At 42.2% G+C, this 25,488-nt stretch overlaps 1 long non-coding RNA gene across 2 annotated transcripts; it reads right to left on the bottom strand.

Annotated features, from left to right (window-relative positions):
• Positions 1-138: 138 nt before the first annotated feature.
• On the bottom strand, positions 139-25,229 carry LOC105468512 (uncharacterized). 2 transcript variants are annotated; one of them, XR_011606460.1, is made up of 4 exons: positions 25,131-25,229; positions 19,549-19,596; positions 12,747-12,894; positions 139-1,656 (listed from the first exon to the last, which is right to left on the bottom strand). It is a non-coding gene; the product is annotated as an uncharacterized lncRNA (long non-coding RNA). The 2 variants fall into 2 exon arrangements; XR_011606461.1 differs by having other exon boundaries at positions 139-1,115.
• Positions 25,230-25,488: the final 259 nt, after the last annotated feature.

Genomic DNA, 25,488 nt, shown 5'->3' with positions numbered 1-25,488 from the left:
TGTTTATAGACAAAAATACTCCTTATTGAGGATACAATTAAGAAAATTACAGAAGATCTATACAATTCTATAAATTATGAATATTACTGTTTACTATTAAAATGATACCTATAAAAGTCTTGCCACAACATGGAACAAGAGGCTAACAATATAAAGTTCAACAAAGCAGGATAAAAAAGTAGGTATAAAATAAGGATATTTTCGTATTTTTAGCCTGATGTCATATGCATAAACACAAAAGAATGGGAACAAAACTGGAAAGAAATGTGCCAAAAATGATAACAGGTATTCCCTGTGTTCACTAGGATTATAGATAAGTTTCTGTTTCTTAATGCTTTTATTTGTCTAGTTATTTGCCATAAGCTGATATTATTTTTGATAGTGGAATAATGTTTAAAATGAAATAAAAGAAACAAGAGTGCCTGAGGCAAAAGTAGAGCTCTTATATTATGTCTCCCAAGTTAATTCCCTCCTGGATATTAGGGAATTCTCTCCACATTTTGAGTAAACAGGGCCATTCACAAAAAACAGGCACCCTTGTATCCCTATAGCTTCTTGAATTGTTTTCACCATGCCATTTTATTAAGCCTCCCTTTCAAGGAGGCTTCCTGTGTCAAGTAGACACAGCTCTGCTTTCAGTTCAGTTTACTTTCATTGCTATATGTGAGAAGAACTCTCTTGCTGGAAGGAGGTTTCGAGACGCCTATGGGTATCCTTCATGTTCTCACAGCCTCATCTTGAGCTGTTCTTTAGGCATTGCCTATTCATTGCATGGGGCAGAATACTTAAAGATAGCTTTGTCTGCCTGTTCCCGTTGGTTGGCAGATGCCTCTGAAAAAAGACAGAAAAGCCCATCCACTCTTGGACCGTAAGCTAGCCATTCATGTATTGAAGTCACTGGAGGCTGATGTAATGATAGCAACCATTCATATTGGCAGACAAGAGAACTCTGTATGTAAGACAGAAGACTGGGGTGCTTTTAACTAGCCATTCCTCACACGGAAATGATGATGGAGGGCTCTGATTGGCTGGACTTCGATGCATTTTGAAGGGGGTCTGAGGTGGTCTTAAGTAGTACAATACTTCCAGAGGGTGAGTCTCCTTCCTTCTTCAGTCTGATAAATAAAAATATGTGGAATATAATGAAAATAAATCACAATAGCAATTCGTCAATTCGATAAAACTTCATGAGGGTACTTTTTTAAAGCCCTGTGGTCAGTATCCCTGAATACATCTTTTTCCCATACAAAACTAAAATCACCAATAAAGAACAGGCTACTGGCAAAAATGTGAGTACTGGGCACTGTTTTGTGCCTCAGAATGAAAGGCATACAATGAGGTGATTAAAAACATGCTGACTTTAGAAATTTGGGGCTTAATTAATGAGTTAATGATGGGAATAGAGCTCCTTTTCTTCAGTATTCAAAATTCCAATAATAAATGGTTGTGTTTTGGAAGTTCATCCGCTAAGATTCTTGGGTGAGTAGGGGGCTGTTATTAATGGCTGAGTTACAATAACACTTGGGATCTGTAGACTGTCCAAAAAGGTAATAGGAATGCAGGCTCTCATCAACACTTTTATGAGAGAGATTGTATTGTAGGTCGATACTTCTTTTCTGAAGAAAATTTTTCAGTTCTGTTTAGCAAATCTGTTATCTACAAAGTACAAAAGAGATTTGAACCTTATTAGACAATGCATTCAGTATGTGAGCCAAAGTATGAATTCCTCAAGCAGTACTTCTATGACAAATTCTGCCCTCAGAACTGAGGAAATTTTGATTTAAATTGCCCAGGTATTTTCTAATCTCCATTTTTTATTCAGTAGCTGAATGGAGTTATACAATTTCCTGAGATTATGGGTGATATGTTAAACTTCACAAATCTTTGTTTCATTTTCTTTTTCTTAGAGTTGATTTTGTTGTCTCATTGTCACGCGTGTCCGTGGCAAGAGACCACCAAGCAGGCTTTGTGTGAGCAACAAGGCTGTTTATTTCCCCTGGGTGCAGGCGGGCTGAGTCCGAAAAAGGAGTCAGCAAAGGGTGGTGGCATTATCATTAGTTCTTATAGGTTTTGGGATAGGCAGTGGAGTTAGGAGCAATGTTTTGCAGGCAGGGGGTAGACCTCACAAAGTACATTCTCAAGGGTGGGGAGAATTACAAAGAACCTTCTTAAGGATGGAGGAGATTACAAAGAAACTTCTTTTTTTTTTTTTTTTGAGACGGAGTCTCGCTCTGTCGTCCAGGCTGGAGTGCAGTGGCCAGATCTCAGCTCACTGCAACCTCTGCCTCCCGGGTCTACGCCATTCTCCTGCCTCAGCCTCCCGAGTAGCTGGGACTACAGGCACCCGCCGCCTCGCCCGGCTAGTTTTTTGTATTTTTTAGTAGAGACGGGGTTTCACCGTATTAGCCAGGATGGTCTCGATCTCCTGACCTCATGATCCGCCCGTCTCAGCCTCCCAAAGTGCTGGGATTACAGGCTTGAGCCACCGCGCCCTGCCCAGAATGCTTCTAATCAGGCAGCAGGGGTGAGCACTCAGATGTAGGTTACAATAATCTAACTACATTTTGGATAGGACATGATATAATGAGATCCCTTCAGGATGCTATAGCTGAAAGTGACAGAAACCCAATTCAAACTGATTTAAGAATGAAAGAAAATTATTTGGTTTACAAAGCTGAAAAATATAAAAGTATGTTGGTTGGATAGGATATGGACAGGAGGCAGGGAAATACTAGGTAGAAAAAAGTAGGGGGCCGGGCATGGTAGTGTTATGCCCAGACCGTTTATTCCCCGAAGAAGACCACCAGAGTCCAGAGTCAAAGCTAAGCAGCAAGGATCTTTATTACAGGTTCGAACCTGGAGCTCTCACTTGCTCGTGAAACGAGACGGGCAGGAGAGCTCCCCTACTGAGCTCCGAACAATGTTATATAGTCTAAGGAAAGTAGGCATAGAATCATTATACAAATTAGAGGTATGATTGGCTGGAGTTTGAACAAAGCGATTTGGCAAACTATGATTGGTTCCCGCCATTTCTGATATTTCAGTACAACCCTTGAGGCAGAAGAGCAGTTTTACACAAAGGCAGTTAATTATATTGCATCAGGTTGCACGACCAGTTTATGGCTATCTTGCTTAAACACACCTTGTGACCTGGCTATCTTACTTAAACATTCCTTGTGACCTGGCCTCAGAAAGAGAAACATGTACTTACAGAACTTACAAAACCTCTGGTACGTGCAAAGATTAGAGAGCAGAACAAGGGTGTAGCGGGTGGGGGGCGGGTACACATCTATCTTTGTGTCCTTTCATTTCTCCCTTCTCATAAGTAACTGGATGTCCAATCTTGGATTTCCAGAGTCTTATAATATAGCCTCACTTTCTGGGTGCAGGAGAGGCTGGTGATGGCTACGGAGGACCATTAGTTGGATGGTATCAAACCTTTCTCTGACAAATTGTAAAATTTTATTTACCACACAGGGGCCTATAGTGAATAGAAGTAGTAAAGACATTAGGGGGCCTAAAAGGGGTGCCAGAAGGGAAAACATTGAAGAGCTCCACCAATTGTTAGCGGCTGTAGTGAATTGTTGCTTTTTCATTTCTAAGCTTAGTTCGTGTAGGCGTTGGACTCTTTCCTCAACTAACCCTGACTCATTTATATAGAAACAGCATTCTTCTTTGAGGAACATACAGGTACCTCCTTTCTCAGCCGTGAGTAAGTCTAAGGCTCTGCGGTTTTGAAGGGTGACCTGTGCTAGGGAGGTGAGCTGCCGCTGAAGGGAGGCTAGGGAATAGGCGGAGTCTTCCATAGCAACAGAGAATTGTTGTAACAGCTTGTCGTTTTCTATCATGGAGTGTTGTAGGGCCCCTCCTGCTAACCCCGCTGCGACGACAGAGGTGGTTAAGGATATTCCGGCAATTAGTGGTAGAAAAACTGCTCGTCTATGTCGCGCAGTTTTAGTTGGGGCGGTCCCTGCCCAGCCTATGAACTCTGCCGGGGTTAGCAGTGTCAGTCGGGGAACTAGGGTAACAGGGATACACAACTGTCCGTCAGAGATGCTTTTGGACAGAGTTTTTAACAGAGTCATATTACACCAGAAGAACACACCAGGGGGAGCATATATGGGACTATTAGGGTATGTAGCCGATTGGTTGCAGAGGCTGTTGCTAAATGCCGAATAACAATAGGGGTATTTCTCTTGGTATGGGTCACGGTACAGGGCTACATCGGGTATCGTGACTATCGATGAGTTAAAACCTGTATAGTTTGTGGGAGGGGAGGATAGAGGAACAGCCGTTAATGGTGGTCTTCCTAGGGTTGCACACATAAAGCAAGAGGACAGGTCGCCTAAACCAGTGAGGTTGGCGAATGCTAGCCCTTCCCGTAATAGAGTTAGCCAGGAGAAGGGCTGCAAGTCTTGTGATAACTTGGTTTCTTGCCTGTGGATTTGTGTGTGGATTAAGGGTTGAATCTGGACTAGACTTCTCCACAGATATAAATGGCTACTGGGCCAGGTACTAGTTGATGAGTAATATACTCCCCCATGTTGTGGGGTTGTCCACCGAGAGTCCCATGGGTCTCTAATTATCCAAGTGTAAGTGACGGGAGACTCAGTTTTGTAAAAATACCACCCTTGTCGTTCTCTCCAGTATCGGACAGAGTGCGTCTTACAGTAGCTATATGGGCAACCTGCACTCTGGTGCCACCAATAATTTTTACAATTATATTCAGTTTGATCATATTCAAAACAGATCATGGGTGTTGCTGGTTGGGCAATCTGGAACCTAGTGAAATTGAGGTAAACTATAGTATTACACCCTGAGGGGGGGCAGTCTGCGCTAGCTAGCAGTTTACCCGCTTGGGGGGTTTCCCCGGGGTGAGTTTTGTTTTCATAGAGCCAGAACCTCCAGACATAGGGATTAGACGGCGCAGCAGTGAGGAGAGTCAGATGCATAAGGCATAAAAGCATAGGTAAGCTAGACATGGTTACGGCTATGGGGATGACGGCGCAGGGTTAGCTTTAAGGGATTGTTCTTAGCTTTGTCTACAGTCCATGTAACCGGTGCTCCAGACGGCTCGAGAAGGTCGGATGTTGGGTCCACTGGTTTGACGTGTGTGTAGTGGATCCACGAAGCGATGCCTTCTACTTTGAGAGCGGTGGGAGTAGTCAGGAGTACTTGCAGTGGTCCTTTCCACCTGGGTTGAAGAGTTTCTTGCCGGTGGCGCTTGACTAGGACCCAGTCTCCCGGCTGGAACGGATGAGGCGTCGGCGGAGGTCCTGCCTCGTACAGTTCTCGTAGTCTGGGCCAAATTTCCTGGTGAATTTTCTGTAAGGCTTGTAAGGAGAACAGGAGCTCAGAGACATTTTCAGTTTCAGGTTTGAGTAAGTCATCTTTTAGACTGGGGACCAGGGGTGGGGGTCTGCCATACATGATTTCATATGGTGTGAGGCCTAGTCTGTAAGGGGTATTTCGGGCCCGGAACAGAGCGTAGGGGAGAAGTACTACCCAATTAGCGCCAGTCTCCATGGTCAATTTAGTTAAGGTCTCCTTCAGAGTCCGATTCATCCTTTCTACCTGTCCTGAGCTTTGGGGCCTATAAGCACAATGTAATTTCCAATTTGCCCCCAGAATGGAAGCCAAATCCTGACTTACCTTAGCAACAAAGGCTGGTCCATTGTCTGACCCTATTTGGACGGGAAAGCCATACCTGGGGAGGATTTCTTCCAAAATTTTCTTTGCTACAACCTGAGCAGTTTCTCTCTTAGTTGGGAACGCTTCTGTCCATCCTGAAAAAGTATCTACAAAGACAAGTAAGTACTGATACCCATATTTTCCAGGCTTTATCTCAGTAAAGTCTATTTCCCAATAGATACCAGGCCTAGTTCCTCTACACCTAATTCCTGTGGCGGTCTGGGTTTGGGGGCAAGCGTTGTTTAGTTGGCAGGCTTTGCAATTTGTTGTGACATCGCTGGCCAGTTCAGCTATGCGCCTGATTCTAAACTTGGCGTGCCTGATTAAGTCCATCATTCGCCGGGCACCCAGGTGGGTTGTCCGGTGGATGTGTTCCAACACCTGCCGTCCTAATTTTTCTGGTAGGATGGTTTGGTCATTTATATCAGTCCACCACCCATTTTTAACCTGTTTTAGGGGAAGCGTGTTCATCCATTCGCGATCCTGTTCGGTATAGTCGGGAAAACATGGCAAATTTCGCGGGCCAGGATCGGGGAGCTGGAGCGCGAGGAGCTGACTGGGAGCTTTTGCTATGCTCCTTGCGGTTTGGTCGGCTAAGAAGTTGCCTCGAGCAATTGGCGTAGTTGGTTTCTGATGCCCAGGGCAATGTACAATAGCCAATTTCTTTGGTTTCCACAAAGCAGTTAATAGAGCTAGGATCTCTTGCTTGTTTTTTATTTCTTTGCCTTCGGCTGTTAATAGTCCCCTTTCTCTGTAGATGGCCCCATGTATGTGCGCAGTAGCGAAAGCATAGCGGCTATCCGTGTATACTGTTAGTTTTTTCTCTGCCCCTAGGGTGAGGGCCTGTGTAAGGGCTATCAGTTCGGCTCTTTGGGCCGATGTCCCTGGAGGCAAGGGTTCCGCCCAGATTACCTCAGTCTCTGACGTTACAGCCGCTCCTGCATACCTCTGGCCTTGGTGGACATAGCTGCTGCCATCAGTGAACCAGGTGAGTTCTGTGTCGGGGAGCGGACGATCTTGCAGGTCCTCCCGCACCCCATGCACCTGAGCCAGTATCTCAGTGCACTCATGGGACGGGGCGTCCAAGTCTGGATTTGGCAGCAGTGAAGCAGGGTTTAAAGAGGTTGGGGGCAGAAAAGTTATTCTGAGGGGGTTTAACAGCAGTCCTTGATAGTGGGTGAGCCGGGCGTTACTCATCCATCGGTCCGGCGGCTGCCGGAGGACGCCTTCAATGGCATGCGGGGTTATAACGCGCAACTCTTGCCCCATGATAAGTTTATCAGCGTCTCGGACCATTAGGGCGGTCGCCGCGATTATCCGGAGGCAGGGTGGCCAGCCAGCAGCCACTGAATCTAATTTTTTTGACAAATAGGCAACTGGCCTCTGCCAGGGGCCTAGGTACTGTGTTAACACGGCTTTTGCAACACCCTTACTTTCATCCACGTATAAGTGGAAGGGTTTGGAGACATCAGGGAGCCCCAGCGCGGGGGCTGATAACAAGGCAGTTTTGATTTGCTGAAAGGCCAGCTCAGCCTCTTCCGTCCAATTGAAGGGCTGCCGTTCCTTTGTTGCCTGGTATAGGGGCTTGGCTAACTCAGCAAATCCGGGTATCCATAACCTACAGAACCCTGCCGACCCCAGGAATTCTCTCACTTGCCGTGTTGACTGGGGTCTAGGGATGCGTAGGACTGTTTCCTTTCGGGCTTTGGTTAGCCAGCGTTGCCCCCCTTTTAATAGGTACCCCAGATAAGTTACCTCCGACTTGCAGATCTGAGCCTTTGTTGCTGAGGCTCGGTAGCCTAGCTCCCCCAGAGTCTTCAGGAGGTCCTCAGTCCCTCGAACACAAGTTTCCGGGGACCTGGCCGCTATTAAGAGATCATCAACATATTGCAAAAGAGTTATTTCAGGGTGTTGCCGCCGGTACTCACCCAGATCTTCATGAAGGGCTTCATCGAACAGAGTTGGCGAGTTCTTGAACCCTTGTGGCAGTCTGGTCCATGTTAGCTGACCGTTGATGCCCCTCTCAGGATCCGTCCATTGAAATGCAAAGAGTTCTTGACTTTTGGGAGCCAGAGGAAGGCTGAAGAAAGCGTCTTTTAGATCAAGAACGGTATACCACTGTTTTTTGGGATGTAAGGCACTCAGAAGGGTGTATGGATTGGGCACAGTGGGATGTATGTCCATGACCCTTTTATTAACTTCTCTTAAATCCTGTACTGGCCTGTAGTCCGTACTGTTGGGTTTACGAACAGGTAACAGTGGAGTATTCCAGGATGAGTGGCAAGCCCGTAGGACTCCCTGGTCTAGGAGTCGGCGGATATGGGGCGTAATTCCTTCTCTTGCCTCCAGGGGCATAGGATATTGCCGAACCCGAACGGGGTCCGTCCCTGGCTTAACTTCCACAAATATGGCAGGTCGATGTTTAGCTAGCCCCAAGCCCCCAGTTTCTGCCCACGCTTCAGGGAAACGCTGGAGCCAAGAGTCAATTCCCTGATCGGGGGGCTTTTGCTCTTGATGGAGTCGGTACTCATCTTCTAAGGTGACAGTCAGGATAGATATTGGCCTGTTTTGGGAATCAGTTATCTTGGGCCCTTCTGGCTCAAAGTGGATTTGGGCCCCCATCTTTGTCAGCAAGTCCCTCCCTAGTAGAGGGCAGGGGCTCTCTGGGATGACTAGGAAGGAATGGGAGACTTTTCCCGTTCCTAAGTCTACAGTCCTCTGGGTTGTCCAGGGGTATTTTTTGATGCCTGTGGCCCCGTGCACCCAGGATGTTTTCTTAGACATTTTTCCAATTGGTTTGGTTAGGACTGAGCGTTCCGCCCCAGTATCGACCAAGAAGCGAACTGGGGACCCCTCCACTTGCAAAGTTACCCTGGGTTCGGGGAGGGGGTCCGAACCCCGTCCTCCCTAGTCAGAGTCCTGGGTAACAAGTACGGAGGTAGGGTTAGCTGGTCTCCGTTTCTTTGGGCAGTCTTTAATCCAGTGGCCACGTTCCTTGCAATAAGCACACTGATCTTTTTCTAATCCTTGCCTAGGGCCTTGCTTTTTCTGCTTTCTGTTTTGGCCATTTCCTGCCTGGGGGAAAGCTGCTACTAAGACTTTGGTCATTTCTTTGGTTGCCTTGTACTGTTTTTCTTCTGGAGTATCCCTATTATTATAAACTCGCTGGGCCATCTGAAGGAGGTCCTGAATCTGCTTTCCCTCTAAACCTTCTAATTTCTGGAGTTTTCTTTTAATATCTGGTGTTGCCTGGTTTACAAAGGACATTACTACCGCTGCCTGATTTTCCGGTGCTTCCGGGTCCATAGGGGTAAACTGCCTGAAGGCTTCCATTAATCTCTCTAAATACACAGCGGGGCTTTCTGTCTTACCTTGTAACACAGAATATACTTTAGCCAAATTGGTGGGCTTGCGAGCTGCAGCCCGGAGACCCGCCATTAGAGTCTGGCGATAAATGAGCAGTCGTCCCCTACCTTCTGCCGTGTTGTAGTCCCATCTGGGCCGGGTCAAAGGGAAAGCCGCATTAATGAGGTCAGGATTTGCAGTTGGCTGGCCGTCATCTCCTGGAACCAGTTTTCTGGCCTCAACTTGGATTCTTTCCCGCTCCTCCGTTGTGAACAGGATTCGGAGGAGCTGTTGACAGTCATCCCAGGTCGGCTGGTGAGTAAACATGACACTGTCTAACAACGAGGTTAGATCTTTGGGATTATCTGAGAACCGAGCATTTTGGGACTTCCAATTGTATAAATCACTGGTGGAAAAAGGCCAATACATGAGACGGGAGAGCCCGGTATCATCGAGCGATCCTATTTCTCTGAGAGGCAGGGCTACAGTGGAGTCAGGGAGTCGGGAAGCTTGGTCCCGCTGTACGCGGCCTCGTGTTCGGCCGGCCGGCCCCCCCAGGTTACTTTCACTCTCGGCTGCTTCCGCTTCTCGGTTTCCCTCTACGGAAGCACCACCCTGGGGGACTGGGTCCTGCGGGATAAGGTGCTGATATGGTGGGGGAAATGTGGGTTCTAACGTTAGGGGGTCCTGGCTGTCCGGCAGCACAGGGGCCGAGGGAGCAGAGGGAGTCTTTTGTCTTGTAGGTCGCGTTACTAGGACTTTGCAGGGCTCAAGGATGAATGGAGTTATCCAGGGTGGTGGGTTTTCCACAAGATCCTGCCACACTAGAATATAAGGAATTTGATCAGGATGTCCTGACTGCCCTGGCAGGAAAATCTTAGTTTTTACCTTAGTAATAATAGAGAGACAGAAAGTTCCTTCAGAGGGCCACCCTACGCCGAAAGAGGGCCACTCCGAACGGCAGAAAGTAACTAGCTTTCCCTTCTTTAGTTCTACGCTTAAGTTACGCCCCCGAGCCTTCACATCCTTAAAATTGGTAACAAGGAGTGAGAGCGGCGTGCTCTGGTTGTTGCCCATCTTTGGACTGCTCCTACAAAGAGAAGGGGGGACGAAAATGAGTGTGAAGCAGAGGGGAGTATCCGACAGGTCCGGTCCTGGAGGGGGAAGAAAAGGTTTTATGTTTCGTTTTGGGCTTACACTTAACACTTAACAATAACGGACAGACAGTAATAACGATGAGCATTCGCGAGCGCGTGTCGGACTTCCGACCTGAGTCAGACGGGGCAACCAAGGATGGAGGCCCCCAGATGGGCACTGGGGAACGTCTCCCACCAGTCCCGAGTGGCTGTCTTCTAGCGCGTCCGCCAAGACCGTGCCACTTACAGAACAGACCAATACAGATTACAGATTACGGATTTCGCGAAATTTCAGGGAGACAGACAGAGACAAAGACAGAGACAGTGACAAAGCCGGCTTACCTACAGATTAAGATCCGTTGACTTGGGGGTCTGGTGGGCTTGGGGGAAATCCCGGACGAGCCCCCATTTGTTATGCCCAGACCGTTTATTCCCCGAAGAAGACCACCAGAGTCCAGAGTCAAAGCTAAGCAGCAAGGATCTTTATTACAGGTTCGAACCTGGAGCTCTCACTTGCTCGTGAAACGAGACGGGCAGGAGAGCTCCCCTACTGAGCTCCGAACAATGTTATATAGTCTAAGGAAAGTAGGCATAGAATCATTATACAAATTAGAGGTATGATTGGCTGGAGTTTGAACAAAGCGATTTGGCAAACTATGATTGGTTCCCGCCATTTCTGATATTTCAGTACAACCCTTGAGGCAGAAGAGCAGTTTTACACAAAGGCAGTTAATTATATTGCATCAGGTTGCACGACCAGTTTATGGCTATCTTGCTTAAACACACCTTGTGACCTGGCTATCTTACTTAAACATTCCTTGTGACCTGGCCTCAGAAAGAGAAACATGTACTTACAGAACTTACAAAACCTCTGGTACGTGCAAAGATTAGAGAGCAGAACAAGGGTGTAGCGGGTGGGGGGCGGGTACACATCTATCTTTGTGTCCTTTCAGTAGCTCATGCCTGTAATCTCAGCACTTTGGGAGGCTGAGATGGGTAGATCACCTGAGGTTAGGAATTCGAGACCAGCCTGACCAACATGGTGAAACCCTGTCTCTACTGAAAATACAAAAATTAGTTGGGCATGGTGGAGCGTGCCTGTAGTCCCAGCTACTCAGGAGGCTGAGATAGGAGAATCACCTGAACCTGGGAGGCAGGGGTTGCAGTGAGCTGAGATCATGCCATAGCCCTCCAGCCTGGGTGACAGAGCGAGACTCCATCTCAAAAAAGAAAGGACGAAAGAGGAGAGGGGAGGGGAGGGGTGGGGAGTTGCTGGCAAGAGTTCCACCCTCAAGCCTGGGCCCATGAGTGAGGCTCCATCTAAGAAGAGAAGAGAAAGAAGGGGAGGGGAGGGGACAAGAGGGAAAGTGGGATATGATAAAGTTTCTCTTCAAATAACCCAATCAATCTTTTATTCTTTAATTCATAGTACCCCCCACCCCCCGCTTTTCCTTTTTTCTCCTTTTTTTCCTTTTTGCCTTTGTTAGATGCCCAGGCATGCCTCAGTACCAGGCATTGTCAGTACTAGCTCACATTCCTTTCCTTATTTGGAAAGAGGACTAACTTTCTAGTTCATTACAGATACCCCTTCCCCTTTCCTCTCCACTTGCTTTTATGTGCCCACCTTATCTAAAAAATCAAATGTTTAGCCAACCAGGATTAGTTTAGATTATATGGCCTGACTCCGGCCAATGGGGAAAGGGTACAGGGGCAGGACTTGCGTCAGGAATAAAGGCTTTCGTGCCCCTTTGTTCAGGTGTGCTCTCATGGCCACTGGCCAAGGAGGAACTCCTCTGTGCAGAAGTAAAATCGCTTTGCTAAGAAGCCTTTGTTCAAGTGTTCAGTTTCCTTCGGATTTTGAGCATTATTCCTAACAAGAAGAGATGAGAGAAGAGAAGAGAAGAGAAGGTGGCAAGGTTTCCACCCTCAAGCCTGGGCCCATGGCCCTAAATGAGAACTTTAAATCCCTGTTTTCCCATCCAAATGTTGCCTTTTGGCCCACCATGCTCCTTACTCTGTGCCCATAGAAACCCCAAGCTCCACTGGCAGAGCAGCAGAGCCGTGTGCCAGAGAAGGAGAGGAGAAAAGCGTCTGAACGTCAAGAGGGGAAGAGGCAGCTGGACACTGGAGACTAGCATTGGAGAAGAGTTTGGCCGGGGATGATTGGAGAGGAGTTTGGCCAGGGACAGTCAAACGCTAGGGGAAGATTATCTTCCCACTCCATCCCCTTTCCTGCTCCCCATTTCACTGAGAGCCTTTCCACTGCCCAGTAAAATCTCTGCATTCACCATTCTTTAAGTCCGTGTGACCTGATTCTTCCTGGATGCTGGACAAGAACCTGTGTACCAAGAGAGCAGGGTGTAAAAGGCTATCACCCGGATCCTCCCCTGAGCTGGTTTTAACACCTAGCCATCTACAAAAGGAAAATGTTAAAAGAGTATTGTTTGTAACACACAATCACTGGGGCTCCAGAGGTCGTGGGCAATGCCTAGACACTGCCGGGGGCAGTATGGGTTAGTTCCTGCAGACACTTAGTTCCTAAAGGCACTTGCCCCAGCTCCTGCGCCCACTCACCTGTGTGCGCCCCCTCCCCCAAGAGGATTGAGCCAAGTAAATGAGCCACCCCTGTTGCAAGTCCTGCAAGAGGATCAAGGGAATTATCCCATCTCAGATGCAGGGGCTCAAATTCCGTTGCGAGAACTCAGACTCTGTCTGTCTTCTGCTATGTAGATGAAAAGAGTCAAACTGTAAAATATCTGAAGAGATTTATTCTGAGCCAAATATGAGTGATCATGGCCTGTGACACAGCCCTCAGGAGGTCCTGAGAACATGTGCCCAAGGTGGTCGGGGCACGGCAGCTTGGTTTCATACATGTTAGGAAGACATGAAACTTCAATAAAATACACTTAAGAAATACATTGGTTTGGTTCAGAAAGGCAGGACCATTCAAAGCAAGAAGGCAGGGGTAACTTTCAGGTTACAGGTAGGTTTAAAATTCACATTTTCTGGTTGACAATTGGTTGAGTTTATCTGAAGGCCTGGGATCAATAGAAAGGAAATGTCTGGATTGCGATAAGAGGTTCTGGAGGCCAAAGTTTAATTATGCAGATGAGGCCTCCAGGTAGCAGGTTTCAGAGAGAATAGATTGTAAATGCTCCTTATCAGACTTAAAGGCCTGTGTTGATGTTAACACTAAAGAGGTATCATGAAGCATATTCAACTCCCACTTCCTGACGTGGCCTGAACTAGTTTCTCAGTTTACATTTTAAAAGTGCCCTGGCCTAGGAAAAAGTCCGTTCAGATGGTTGAGGGGGCTTTTGAATTTCACTTTTGTTTGCATACCTTACTGAATAGCTCCTAAATTCCCTTTTCCGTTATGCTAATGTCCCGGCTCATATGCTTTCAAATGATGGAGAACTTCTTTATTCTCTATAGTTTTAAAAATAGAGAATTAAAATTTATTGGCACTAATTAGCCAAATCTAAGTCAAATGCTCACACATTGAGTTCAGAAAACAGTAGGCTTTATCCTAATCCTATAGACTAAGAGTAGGGACTACATTTTTTTCCCAAGGAAAATCAAGATGCTATTATCATAAATAAGAGACACGGTCAATGCATAGGAAAGCAATAATTGTTGTCACCACACAGAGGACACAGAGACATGTTCTGGGATATCCATTCCACTAATGAAAAGATCTAGGACAGTTTTGATAATCACATCTCCAAGAAGGCTGATGAAAGAAGGAGGCTGCTACTTTGGGTTTAAGTATCAGCCTCTGGTGATCAAAGAATTATGATCATTTCCCTTTGGGAAAGATATAATGTCCAGTTATTTGTTATTTCTCTAGTACCCACAGTTTCAGGGATTGTCCAAGGTTCCTAAGATTAAGGTGAGGATAGAGTCAGATATACAGTAGATCCCAGATTACTAGATTTTAAATTCTTCAGAGAAAAATGAAGAAGAGAATAACACTAGGGAAAAGTATGCCTCCAGAGGAATGGGAAATAGCTAAGACGATAAGTTTCACTGGCCGGGTGTGGTAACTCATGCCTGTAATACCGGCACTTTGGGAGACCAAGGCAGATGGATCATCTGAGGTCGGGAGTTCGAGACCAGCCTGACCAACATGGATTAAACCCCATCTCTACTAAAAATACAAATAAAATTAGCTCAGTGTGGTGGCGTGTGCCTGTAATCCCAGCTACTCGGAAGGCTGAGGCAGGAGAATCGCTTGAACCGGAGAGGCAGAGGTTGAGGTGAGCTGAGATCGCGCCATTGCACTCCAGCCTGAGCAATAAGAGTGAAACTACATCTCAAAAAAAAAAAAAAAAAAAAAAAAAGTTTCAGACTACCAGTCCAAACAAGTTTAGTATTAATCAGCAAGTTGATGAGTTCAGAGTTAAGGTTAGGAGAACTGTGGGAAAGATAGAATGTATCTATCCTTAAATGATTCAGCTGGGCACATGTTCTCAGACTTAGAGTCTCAGATGTCCACCACCCATCTTTAATTCAGCTATCTTCAAGCTTAGGTATCAATTATGGCTAAAACAATTATATTGTCTACATTAATGTCACTATTGGAAGTTGTGAGCCCTAGAAACAAAATCAAGTGCATTCCTGTTACCCCTTATTTTTGCTATTCAGATGCAAACTCCAAGCATCAGTGAACATGAGCCTATGGATCACCCTAATTTGACAACCACATTGGCCTAAACCATAACCCTGAGTATCTGCCTAATTTTCCTCCACTCAATTTCTGGCTTTTGTCTGTTTGTTTAGAGGAAAACCATGATCTAAATACTAGCTGTTCTCTGGATTCTTAGCATCCAGATTTGAATTTTGCCTCCTTAATCCACGATTTAAAAAAGGAATTAGATGCATAGAATAGAACCCCAAACTTAACAGGTATGGTAGATAGAATAACGTCTATCCACCAAACACACACAAAAAGATGTCTATGCCGCAGTCTCTAGAAACTGTCAGTATCTTACATTACATGGCAAAGGGGAATTTGCAGATGTAATTAAGGTTATGAAACTTAACAGAGGGAGGTTATCCTGGCTTATCCAAGTGGCCCAATCTAATCATATGAACTTTAAGAGCAGAGAAATTTATCTGAGTCAGAAAGGCAGCAGAAGACAAAGGCAAAAGAGATGTAACAGAAGAGGAAGCTGGAGAGATTTTAAGTGTGAGAATAATTAGAGGCACTGTTGCTGACTGTGAGATGCCCACCTACAAGGACTGAGGAGAAACCTCTAGGAGATAAGAGGCTCTCTGGCTAACAGCACACATGGAAATGATGAGTTTAACCCTACAAGTGCAAGGAACTGGAGTCTGCCTGAAGCCTGAATAAGCTTGGAAGCAGATTCTTCCGAGATCTCCTCTGTACTGAGAAGGATTAATTGATTAGGATCTCACTAATAAGGGTTGGGCAGACTGACACCTTGATTTTAGTCTTGTGAAACCTAGAAGAGAGAAACCATAGAGCAAATCTGGATTTATGATCTATAGAGCTGTGAAATAAATTTGTATTGTTTTAAGCACAAATCAGTGGATTGTTTAAAACAGCAGTAGTTGGAAACTAATATAGTATGTTTCCAGACAAGGAAGGAAAGTATGAAATAGAAGGAGAGGAAATCATGGCAACTAAAAGAATTGATAGATTAAAAAATGGGAGAGTTTTCTACTGATTCTCAGTAAGGTTCTGATTTTAGTCCTATGTTGCTGTAAAAATATGAGTAATTGTCCATTAACTGGACAACATTTGGCATAAAATCTTTGTTTCTTAAAGGGCTCAAGTCAGTATCTGCATTATAGGCATAGTCTGTGGTGACATAAAGAAATAGTGAAAAGAGGTAAGAAATGAAAAATATGAAAGCAGGCACATGATTCCTCATCAATCCTGCTACCATATGTCTAGTCCTAGAGTAAGACATAGATCTTTTATGATTTGAAGACAAGTCTGTATTTTTGGAAACCTCATTTTTATGTCAAAGCTCTCAGATCTGTTGGAAAAAATTAAAAATAAGAATGGCTATGTATTCCAGAGAAATAAAGCCATTGACAGACTTTTAAAATTCTTTATTGTTGTGGATCCCAAAAAAGGGACCTCTATGATATGTTATGTATCGTTACAATATGGTGCATGGCTTCATCATCTGTACTGAGAAAGATTAATTGAATAGGATCACACTAATTTACAAGCAATTGTACTACAGGATGAACATGAAACAGGCCTGCCAAGAAAAGTTTTGTCACTTGCACTAGACATTTTTATCTGCAAAGGATGTTTATATACACCTTGGGTTATTTCCAAGATTTTACTTTGGGTATGGATCTAGGCCTTCACTTAGAGAACTCCTTCCTCCTTAAAAAAGCAAGTGAAATTCTTGCAACATAGATAAGAAAATCGCCAGTGCTACTTCATGTGTTTTTAATGATGCCCTGAAATCATCAGGCAACCACCAACCCAGGGCCCGGAAATGAAGAAAGTACGCTCTGTCTCAGAGAAATATAAATTTCTAGGAAATAACAAGCAAAGTGTGTTCATATCTTGAAACTCAGGAAACCTCAGCTACTGAGTTCCAAATATTTCTCAGATATGTAAATAATACCAAAGGAGATGGGAAATTCCAGTTGTCGTTTATAGTATTCTTCATTTCATGGGGATTTCCTCAAGAGGTTATGACTGTCAAGGAGCGCAGACAGTCTTTTTTCTTCTAAGACTGATGACAGCTCCTTTTCTTCACAGACAAAACCTCGAGAAGCTTCTCAAGTTATGACCAATGTTGACAAAAAGAGTCAAATCTGTAACATATTTTTAGAGACTTATTCTGAGCCAGATATGAGTGCCAAGGTGGTCGGGATACAGCTTGGTTTTATATATTTTAGAGAAGCATGAGGTATCAATCAAATACATTTAAGAAATAGGGGGGCAGGGGCTTCCAGGTTGTAGGTAAATTTAAACATTTTCTGGTTGGCAATTGGTTGAGTTTGTCTAAAGATCTGGGATGATAGAAAGGAAATGCTCAGGTTAAGATAAAAGATTTTGGAGACCAAGGTTCTTTTGAAGTCTTATAGTGGGTGCCCTTGGAGACAAGAGATGACAAATGTTTCCTATTCAGATCTTTAAAAGGTGCTAGACTTTTAGTTAATCTCTTCAGGATAGGGAGGGCCTGGAAGAAAAACATCTAGCTATGCTAATAGAGATTGTTTACAGATGCAGATTTTCCCCCAGAAAGGATGGCTTTGCAGGCCCATTTCAAGATATGGCAGAGAAAAATGTTTTGGGGTAAATTATTCTGATTTTCTTCCTGGTTATGCCAAAGTCAGATTGGAAAGTAAGTTACAATATACAGGGTTAAATAAAACCCATCTGATGAGAATTTATGGTTTGTAGGGCATGACTCCTCAGACCCCTTAGATAGGAATTTGGGCAAGATAAAAAAAATCAGAGCTTAGTCCTCACCAAGTATCAAATGCTTTGGAAATGTCTGTTCTCTGTCATTCGCTTCCTCTTTGGAGCATATTTTACCCACCATTCCTTTCATTCCAATTGATTTTATATATATATATAATTTTTTTTTTTTTGAGACGGAGTCTTGCTCAGCTACCCAGGTTGGAATGCAGTGGTGCAATCTTGGCTCATTGCAACCAATGTCTCCCGGGTTCAGGCGATTCTCCTGTCTCACCCTCCCCAGTAGCTGGGATTACAGGCACCTGCCATCATGCCTGGCTAATTTTTGTACTTTAGTAGAGACAAGGTTTCACCATGTTGGCCAGGCTGGTCTTGAACTCCTGACCTCAGGTGATCCACCTGCCTCAGTCTCCCAAAGTGCTAGGATAACAGGTGTGAGCCACCGCACCTGGCCAAATTGATTATATTTTAATGAAGGTTCCATAACATATTTGAGTCCACTTAAAACTGAAAAGAACCATAACATAAAGGAAGACAAATGGGAAAAAAAAAACCCCAAACTCTCATACCTCTCAGATCGATGCCCTTATTTGACTTATCATCATACGTTATATAAACTGTAGGAAGCTATATATTTGGGCATTCTTATTCATTCATTCATTCATTCATTCATTCATTCATTCATTCAAACAGCTGTCAGTCATGCAAAGAACTAGATGTCATGTTCAGCCAAGGGAACAAACAAACAAAGAACAAAGTTCTAAGACAGGAAAAGTTTTAGTAGGCTTTAAACACCCAGCAAAAGAGCAGTTGGCCCTCACAATACCAAACATACAGAGTTTTTCAAATATCCAAATGCCCTAAAAATACTATGACACTTAAATATGCATATATTTCTGTGAATTTAAATAAAGTTTTTATAGTTATCTCTCATTGACTATCACTTCCCCTTGAAATTGTAGTTGGTACTATTTTGTAGACATCAAAAATGCTAGATCTGGAGTTATGCATTTTAGTTATGTAACCAAACTTACTTTTCCCAAAAAAATAAAACTAACGTACACAAGAGAGCTGTGGACTTATCTGCTGTCATCCACCCAGTTGCTCAAAGCAATAGTCTAGGAATCATAGTGGAATCCTTCTTTGTTTTCTATAGCTACACCAACACTGATCCCATTCTGTTAAGCTGCATCCACTTATCTCCATCTCTCTTTAGCACAAACTATTATTAGCTCTCAATTTACCTGCTGCAATAGCCACTCTTGTCTTCCTGCAAGCATTCTCCACCCAGCAGCCCTAGAATAATCTTTAAAAAATTGTCCAGCCAACTTTATGTTTAAAACCTGGCAACAGCTTTTCCTTAAATTCAAACTCCTGGACCCTACAGGATCTGTTTCCTACCTCCCTCCCTGATTTCATCTACTGCTATTCATACTCTTGCTCACCACGTTTTAGCCACACAATTCTTTTTGTTCCTTGATACAAAACGTCTGATTCTTGACTTGGGGAAGATTATTTCCCTTTCTTAAAATGATTTCTGCTCCCAGATTCGTCCTTGGTTGGCTGCTTGTCATTTACTCCTTAATTAGGTCTTTCCTGGCCAACCAATCTAATTAACATCCCTCCGCCACAACTCCAGACATTTTCTTTCATCAGCTCTTTTTAAATACAATTTAATAAAATATTGTTAATTATATGTGTTTCGTGTTTATTTTCTCTCTCCTTGTACTTGAATATAAACTCCATAAGGGCAGAGACCTTATTTATCTTGTTCTCCAGTTAATCTCCATCACTGTGAATAGTGCTTCACATATAGTGGGCACTCAATGTTTGTTCCATTCATTTGTTCAAGATTATACAACATCACAATTCAGAAGCAACATCTCCTAACACTCATTCTACCGGGCCATAGTTAGAGACACTAATGGCTTACCACCTTGAAGATATATGGTATACCTTTTGTGTAAGTAAGATCAATCTTCCTCATTTTAGCACTTCCTAGAACTTACAATAAAAAAAGAGAAATATTAGATGACCAGTTAATGGACATATTTTGATTGACCTAAACAATGGTTCATTCAAATACGCAAATACCCAAGTATAGCATATCTTAGCTCCAAAATTCTTCCCAATGACCAGTTGGAGAGACAACCTGTTTATTCGGCAAATATGCCAGAGGTAGTGATTCACATGGTCTTACAGCACTTGCCCAAGCCGACCTCCATCACCCTACCCTGGAAGGATGTGCCTGGAGGTGGTTTCCTGTTTGATTAGCCAGTCCCTGAGGCATTATTTCATGTGTCAGTGCATTTAAAAGGGGTATCTCATCCCTCTTTTATATTGCTATTGGCACTCAATAAAATCCAACAAGTTTTCAAACTTACATATTTCAGCATCTCCCAAATGTTACCATTGGTTCTGAACAATTTAGTTTACTGGAAAAAAACAAAGAACAAAAAACTATATTTTTCTGTCTCTGTCCACTGAAACAACCCAGAAGCAATGCATTTCTTTTTAGAAAAAGGAGAAATAGGCCGGGCGTGGTGGTGGGCACCTGTAGTCCCAGCTACTTGGGAGGCTGAGGCAGGAGTACGGCGTGAACCTGGGAGGCAAAGCTTGCAGTGAGTGGAGATTGCGCCACAGCACTCCAGCCTAGGCGACAGAGCAAGACTCCGTCTCAAAAAAAAAAAAAAAAAAAAAAAAAAAAAAAAAAAAAGGCATACAATTTCCAGTTCCCAAGATTAAATGATTTTTAAGGCCCTAGTGTTATATTTGTATCTCTTTTTTTTCACCGAAAATCTGATTCTTAATGGTGGCTGATTCATGAACTTATTTATTGTGTGTGTGTGTGTTTCAAGATAATATTAGCGATATTGTAACTAACAATGAGATTGCTGAGTGCAAAGTATGACTCCTTTGTTGTATTTTTTTTTCTTTTAGATATACTTTTGTGGAGATGTACAGTCAATACGCTGTCTTTTTAAACCACTATGATTACTTTTTATTTGATGATACGAGCAATTTGACAAAGCATTTTTTTTCTTTCAGTTTTTTATTTTATTTTCTGATATAACTTTGGTTTAACTAGGTAAATATTCCCATGGTTTAACAGTCAAAGCTGTAGAAAGTCTGCCTTCTTTTCTGTTCCTTCCCCCTCTTCTCTAACTTCTCCTATAGGTAACCTTTTTTTTAATCTTTTGGTTTATTTTACAATGTTTATTTTTAAAATTGCAAACAAATATGCATATATTTATATAGATATAAATACGTATTTGTATGTTTCCCTTACATAAAAATTAACATACACACTTCTCTATGCTTTTTGTTTTTTCTCTTAATGACATATTCTTGTGAAAAAACAATGAAGATATAGGCCTCATTCCTTTATGTAGCTGTATGTTGTAACATTGTGTGGAAGTATCATAGTATATTCAATCCAACTCAGGCTGATTGCTGATGTACTGTTGGGTGATTTCCATGTTTTTACTTTTACTAATAGTGCCGCAACATGTATCCTTGGGCATGCATCCTTTCATAGGTTTGCCAAAGCATCTTTGGGATATGTTCTGAGAAGTGGAAATTCTGCATCAAAATGTAATTTTGGCAGATATCGCCAAGTTTTCATCATTGAGTTGTGTCATTTTTCAATACCATCAGCAATGTATGAGTGTCCATACCCTACTGCCTTGACAAATATTATGTCTTCAAACTTTTGAATGTTTTATCTGATGAAAGAGAAATGGTATCTCAGTGTAGTTATAATTGAATTTCTCTTATGAATAAAATTGACTTTTAAAAATATTTCTGAAAATAATTTTTGTGAATTATTTGCATGTCTTATTCATATCTTTTGCTCACTTTCTATCAGATTGTTAGTTTCTCTTCTCAATATTTAGACGCTCCTCATATATCAGTGAAATACCTGTTTATGATATAAATTGCAGACATTTGTTCTCAGTTTGACATTTGCTGGATGGCAAATACTTAAAAAATTCCTGGATGGCAATGCAAATTACCCTGATATGATCACTATACGTTGTATCTATGAAACATCTCTACGTACTTCGTAAAATATGTACAATTACTATGGGTCAATTACAGAAAAAGACTTTTTTTTTTTTTTTTTTTTTTTTTTTTTTGGTGAGATGGAGTTTCGCTCTTGTTGCCCAGGCTGGAGTGCAATGGTGCGATCTCGGCTCACTGCAACTTCCGCCTCCCAGGTTCAAGCGATTCTCCTGCCTCAGCCTCCCGAGTAGCTGGGATTACAGGCACCCGCCACCACGCCCGGCTAATTTTGTATTTTTAGTAGAGATGGGGTTTCTCCATGTTGGTCAGGCTGGTCTCTAACTCCCGACCTCAGGTGATCCGCCCGCCTCGGCCTCCCAAAGTGCTGGAATTACAGGCATGAGCCACTGCGCCCGGCCGAAAAAAAAATTTTTTTTAAAAAGAAAAAATAAGTGTCTCTCTAGGGCATTTGGAGCTTGGTCACATCAACATCATGTTTTATCTTCCAGATTACAAAGAAAAGCATCCATGTTTTCTTCGAGTGTCTGTATGGCCTTAGTTTTACACTTAAATACCAAACCATTCGGAATTCGTTCCCTTTATAAGGTATTAAAAAATCCAAATTTATATGTGCACTAATGGCTAATCAGTTGTCTGCCCAGTTATTAAAAGTCCTTATTTTTCCCCAGTGATTTGAGATACGTTCTTTATCATGTACTAAATTTCCACATGTATTTTTTTTCCTTCCTGGATTTTTCATTCCATTCCATCAGTCTACTTGTGCACCAGTATCACACTGTTTGAGTCAAAAGGCTTTATGATATGTTTCATGAACCGTAAGAATCAGCGCCACTTCTCATTACTTCTCATTTTTACAGCTTTTCTAGCTAGTCTCACTTTTTCTTTTTTCTTTAATTCTTTCAAATGAATGTTATGATCAAGTTCTCTTATTCCAGGAAGGTAGGGGAGAATATTATCATCAAGATCAAATTACATAGAACAATTAATGTAGGGAGAATTGACATTTTTATTGACTTCTACTGAAGAATATAGAATATTTTTTCTTTATTTAGCATGCTTTTCATCTTTTAAGCATGTATGTGTCTAATAGAGGTTTTTTACATTTCTTTTTAAGTTTATGCACAGTTTCTTTATTTTACTTTATGTTGCTATTATACTTTATTTTGTGTTGCAATTTATTATAAACTAGGTTCGCTCTTCCATTATTGTTTCCATTAGATTATGTTTGTATATCTGAAAGTCAATTCTCTATGCTAATTTTATACCCTCTATTTGATAAATTATCTTATTTTACTAGTTTTTAATATTAATTTATTTAGGTTTTCCAGAGTTATAATTTTATAATCTGTAGATAGAAATTGTTTTATCTTTTCTTTTGCCTCTATTTGCTTTTTAGGACTTTAACATTTTAGTTAATTTATCTGACACAATATTAAATAGTAGAGGAGATAATGGACATTTCTTCTTGTTCCATAATCAATATCCTGTTGTTTAATCACAACATAGCTTTGACGAAATTGAAAGAGCAGAGCTTTTGGAGTCAAGCAGCCATGGCTTTGAATTATACTTTCACCACTTACTGATCTTGTGACTTTAAGCAAAGAGCTTAATGTGCATGAGTTTTATTTTTCTCATCTGTAAAATGGATATTTATGTTTGCAATGATTAACACAATGACTAACACATGGTAGACACTCAATACATTTTTGCTCATTATTTTTCCTTCTAAATGAGCACCCTGTCACCTGGGAGTCCTTAAAAATGCAATGGGCAGTAGAAAAGCCAGACTGAATAAGGTAGCACAGCACCAACAATCACTGAGACTGGCCTAAGATGGAAACAGAGACCAAACACCCTGAGCTGAAACTTTTAGGCAGTAAGTCATCACTTAAAGCGGCAAATAGGTGTACCTAGCTTAAAAGAGAAAGAAATCTAGCTGTTATCTATGCAGTGCCCTCTGGTGGTTAGGATACATGGCTGTAGTTTAAAAAAAATCTAGATCATGGAACAGAATAGTAATAAAAATAGCCAACATTTGGTGATCTCTTTCCATCTTCCAGGGCTTTTAGCAAATCATGTGCAAGTATGAAACCCTGTGAGATATGCATATGCTCTCCCTTTCTACAAAGGAGGACGTCAATACTTACAGAAGTTAATGAACTCAACCCAGACTGCATAGCTGATTACTGGGGATGCTAGAATTCTGTGATTTAGATATGTTTGATTCATATCTGCTGTGCTATTCTGTATGTATGCTATAAGTGTATACAATGTAAACAGAATAGTTTACTCAGAAGGGTCCTAGAAATAGGCTAGTAGACACCACATTTGACAGATGAAAGAATAAAATCCCCAAAGGAGAATTGTACGGTTAACTATTAAACAATTTGAACTAGACTCCTAGGTCCCTGACTCCCATTTTTTTTGTTCTTGTTATTGCACAAAAGTTATTTGATTTAATTTTCCTTTCTTGCAATTGTTTGACATTTCCCCAGGATAGTAGACAGCCCTCCATATCTTTACAATTAAAAAAAAAAAAAAAAAAAAAAAGACGGGGTGGGGAATAATCTCTACCAAATTTGACAACTCATTAACTACACTTTATAAAAGAGATTTAATTGCTTGCCTTGTATCCTGTTTTCAGCTTTCGTCTCCAGTAGCAAATATCAATTAAATTCTAATAACAAAGAGTCTTACCACAGTTGACAAATAATCCCTTTCAGGAGAATTGCCCTCAGTGACTCTCCACAGGCAAAATTTACAATTCTTTCAGCCACAATTCTTTGCTGCTGTTTCCTCTAACATCAGATGTGACAGGTCTGCCAGGACAAGAAACAGACTTACCCTTTGAGGGCATTTTCCCATATAATGAGGTGGCTCCTGCAGAAATCACACTGCTAGTGGTGACAGGCCACTATAACTCCTGAGTGCTGACCATACAGAGACCTATAATTTACCCAGCTGACCAGCATCAGCGTGAGGCCAATTTTCTAGAATGATGTTCTGATTTTGCAGTTAAGTTGTTGACAATAGAATAGTTTATGAATGACAAGGAGGAAAACTAGGTTCTCTCAATAAAAATCTCAGGGAGACAATTTTCACTCAGTCGTAGGTAGCACTTTGTAATAACCAGAGCATATAAATCTGCTGCAAACTGCCCAGAATACAATCACCTCTGATCATGAGATTCAAACAGAGGCTGGTTCAGCATTTGGCCAGAATGTGGTGTAGCTCACTCAAACAGTAGATTGACTAGATAATTTTCAAATTCCCTTTCCAAACCCTAGGTATGTTTCCTTGACATAATCGTAATTTTTTCTCTATTGCTTTTAATTTGATTAAGCAATAATGTGCTGTAATTACATAGCCACATTCTTTTAAAAAAACATAAAACAATGAATCTCTGCCATCAGATGGGTGTACATAAATCAGAGATGACCACTTATTATGTAAAGCATGATGTCTTATACTTTCGTTGTTAGCTAAAGAATAGTAGTAGAGATCATAGTTACAGGGAATTTAGATGCATTGTTGTCAGGAACACCAGCTGAGTTTCCAGGTGAGATTAGAGGCTCACTATCTTGTGATCAAAAGATACGGAAAAAATTAGATTATTTCTAATATCTCTTTTAATAATAGTATTCCAACATTCTAGAAATAACTTTAAGATTCTCAGTTGCTAAGTGAGCAAAGGTAACAATAGAATCTATACTACATTAAGAGCTATGAAATTGTGTGTTTGGTTTCCTTCTTATTCCATTATATGTACATCTTAATTATATGGTTGAATGTTTTATATGTATATCACATTATATATGTGACTTTTAAAAAAGAGACTTATTCATGTCATATGAAGAACAGTGGACTCAG

The sequence above is a fragment of the Macaca nemestrina genome, chromosome 8 (assembly GCF_043159975.1).
Source record: "Macaca nemestrina isolate mMacNem1 chromosome 8, mMacNem.hap1, whole genome shotgun sequence".
Classification (NCBI taxonomy): domain Eukaryota; kingdom Metazoa; phylum Chordata; class Mammalia; order Primates; family Cercopithecidae; genus Macaca; species Macaca nemestrina.
The sequence above is the reverse complement of the archived record's forward strand: the minus strand, read 5'-3'. Positions and strand labels throughout refer to the sequence as shown.